The sequence below is a fragment of the Chenopodium album genome, chromosome 17 (genome assembly GCF_948465745.1).
Source record: "Chenopodium album chromosome 17, dcCheAlbu1.1, whole genome shotgun sequence".
Classification (NCBI taxonomy): Eukaryota; Viridiplantae; Streptophyta; class Magnoliopsida; order Caryophyllales; family Amaranthaceae; genus Chenopodium; species Chenopodium album.
Window position 1 is genome coordinate 25,269,181 of NC_137850.1, and position 3,641 is coordinate 25,272,821.

Sequence of the window (3,641 nt, forward strand, 5' to 3'; positions counted from 1 at the left end):
ATTGGCAACCTACAAGCAAGCGATGGCGAGCACCGACTCTGCTAAATGGCAAGAGGCCATGAGATCTGAAATGGATTCCATGTTTAAAAATCAAGTTTATTACTTGGTTGACTTACCCGAGGGTTACACACTTATCTGATGTAAGTGGATTTTCAAATTGAAAACCGACAAAGATGGAAATGTATTCATTTACAAAGCTAGGTTGGTAGCAAAAGGTTACAGGCAAATTCATGGTATTGATTATGATGAAACCTTTTCTCCGGTTCCAATGCTTAAATCCGTTCGGATCCTCCTAGCGATATCTGCATATTACAACTATGAAATATGGCAAATGGACGTTAAAACCGCCTTCCTCAATGGGATTTTGGAAGAAACTATGTACATGACAAAACTTGAAGGTTTTGTCGACCAAAACAATGCTGGGAAAGTGTGTAAGCTTAAAAGGTCCATCTACGGGATAAAGCAAGCTAGAAAAAGTTGGAATCTGCGATTCGATGAAGCCATCAGTAAGTTTGGTTTAATCAAGAATCCAGATGAATCTTATGTTTACAAGAAGGTCAATGGGAGTGACATCGCCTTCTTAGTTTTATATGTCGATGACATAATGCTCATTGGAAACAACATTTCGATGTTAGAGTCTGTAAAGGCCTGGCTTGGAAAATGTTTTTCAATGAAAAACTTGGGAGAGGCTCAGTACATATTGGGCATCAAGATCTATAGGGATAGATCGAAAAGAATGATTGGATTGAGCCAGAGTACTTATATTGATAAGGTACTGGCACGATTCAGGATGGAAGAGGCCAAGAGAGGTCACTTGCCCATGTCACATGGCATAACCTTGAGCAAGAAGCAGTGTTCAAAGACACCTGATGAGCGATAAAGGATAATGAGATTCCATATGCTTCACTAATTGGATCGATCATTTATGCCATGATATGTACTAGGCCAGATGTATCGTATGCCTTGAGTGCTACGAGTCGATACCAATCAGACCTAGGAGAGGCGCATTGGACTGTGGTCAAGAACATTGATATGTCTATTATTTTATATAGTTATTTACCCGTGTCCCTTGGTCGTAATTAGTAATGTTTTTGGCTCTTTAGAGCCACTTTATTACTAATTTGTGTTTTCTAGTGTTTTCGTAGTTTTGGTTGAGTTTTGTAGGAAATTGCACACTTAGAGCATTTTCCCGGGATTGTTTAGAGGAACTACCAGCATTGGAAGAGCACTACCATCTTTTGTAGCCCAAGGCCGGTTAGAGTCATCAAACCGGTGATTAACGGCTCAACTTTGAAGATACCGAGGCATTGGACCGAGTGATTAAAGCCTCAAGGAGGAAATTTAGTTAGGGCCGAAGCCAATAGCCCAAACAAGAAGTCCAAGTCACCCCAAGTGGCCTTGCCTGGGTCAGCCACCTTGCCCGAAGGGGTGCCTGGCCGGGGCCCTGTCTTGCGCCCCACCAGGCGTGAGAGATGCACACTTGATAAAAAGGCGGGCCCGATCAGGCAAGCTGGCGCGTGTTTCTAGAGGAAGATTAAGTGTCGGTTTACTTTGTTTTAGCTTAGGATTTTCTAGCTTAGTATAAGTACTTTTTGTTAAGCAAGTTTAGGAGGAATTCTAACTCTCTTTCTTTCTCTAACTTTTCTCTCTCTCCCCCTTAATTAAAACCTTAGTATTACTTTCTCTCTTGTTTCTCTCTCTACAACTCTTGGTTTAATTCAATTCATTATTTTCGTTCACTTTGGTAACAATTTCGTCCCTTTTTATTTCAGTAATTTATTTGCTTTTGTTCATCATGTTTTGCTTAATTACTTTGATTAGTTTAGATTTAATTATGTGTGAGTAGTTTTTTTTCTGGGGTTTTTGGGGATCCATAAATAATATGAAGGTGTAATTTATTATTGTTGATTGTCAATGCTTGATTAATTTCCTATTGATTGATTTAATGCTATGCAATTAGATTTGGCCAGATTTAATTTGTATGAGTTAAGCAATATTGATTCGAGATTCAAGAGATGAGAATTGATGTTTAGACTTAGTTTCAATAGGTAGGTTAATTTATAAATGGTTAAGTCAAGATTCGAGAGATGCGATTTAATACCGGTAGATTAATTATGTGATTGTAATATGTAGCGAAAGCCCTTTATGATCTGATTAATTGATGCATGAATGATTGTTATGTTTACCCTGGAGTATTATTTATTGGTAACCTATGCCCTAGGCTTTTATTAATTGATTTCTCCTTACTTTTATACTTCTCTACTTTTATTCTCCTTAGTTTAATTCTTTTTACAACAACACATTTGGTTACTTGATATAATCTAGATTATATTAATTAATTAGGAATAGAAAGACTCGTTTCCCTGTGGATTCGACCCTACTTCCATATCTATTATTAGTTAGTGGCTTTAGGAATTACTTTTGATTAGGTGATACGACTTTAGCCTATCAAAATTTGGCGCTGTTGCCAGGGAAACGATTTTATTTTTATTTCTGATTGTTTTTGTAGTCTAGATTATTTTCTCTAGTCTCAAAGAACGCAAGTTCTTTGAGACAAATTTCTCATATTTGTTGTTTAGTTCTGTGTTTATGCCAAGGGTTCTAGATTAGGTTACATTCCATTCGATCCTGAAATCGAAGGATCTTTTTATAGACAAAGAACCTTTACAGCCAGGTACGAGACACTTCTAAAGGTAATCCATCTTTGGAACCCCCATCTTATTCTAGTGATTCGGAAGTTTCTTCAGAATCTAAATCAGAGATGAATCCACCACCACCTCCTCCAGCTCCCAAGCTTAGCGATTATTCGCAGCCGTCACTGACGGATTTTCCATATCTTACTCCTACACTGGCTCTTGATGGAGTGCAATTCGAGATCAAGCGCCAATTTATCACGATGATTGAAGGAAAGCAATTCAGTGGAGCTAAGGGTGAAGATCTTAATCTCCACATTGCAGATTTCTGTCAGTATTGCAATACCATTAGGCAAGCTGGGGTCACGCAAGACCAAATTAGGGAGATTATTTTTACTTGTTCTTTATGTGGAAAAGCTAAATTGTGGTTTAATGGTTTAATTAGAACTGCACTTGGTATTACTGACTGCGAGACACTTGCTTTGAATTTTTATAACCAATATTACCCTGCAGAGAGGACAACTTTATTAAGGTGTGAAATTCAAAACTTTGCCCAAGAGCCAGATAAAACTCTATATGAGGCTTGGGAAAGGTTCAAGGATCTGCAGAGAGAATGCCCCCACCATAATTTAGCACAATGACAGTTGATTCAAGCTTTTTACAATGGGCTTGAAAACACATCTAGAATAATTCTTAATGTTATCTTAATGTTGATAATGCAAGTCAAGTTATCGAAGATATGGCAATTCATAATTCCCAATATGGGAATCCTAGAGGGTTTTCTAACAAAGGAAAACATTATGTTGATTCTGTATCCTTTGTGCAAGCTCAATTAACCTTTATTTATCAAAAATTAGATAATCTTAGTACTGCTAATGTAGCTAATGTTTCTGCTATAAATAATAATTCTAATGTTGCTTTTTGTGAAAATTATGGAATTTTAGGTCATTGGGAACAAGATTGTAGGAGTTCTGTGGAGCAAGTTAATGCCTTTCAAGCCTATAAGCA

The 3,641-nt window shown here is 37.4% G+C and overlaps 1 non-coding gene across 1 annotated transcript; it reads right to left on the minus strand.

Moving 5' to 3' along the window:
* Positions 1-3,157: 3,157 nt before the first annotated feature.
* On the minus strand, positions 3,158-3,264 carry LOC145590399 (small nucleolar RNA R71). Its single transcript, XR_014102004.1, has one exon. It is a non-coding gene; the product is annotated as a small nucleolar RNA R71 (small nucleolar RNA).
* Between the last annotated feature and the right edge of the window lie 377 nt (positions 3,265-3,641).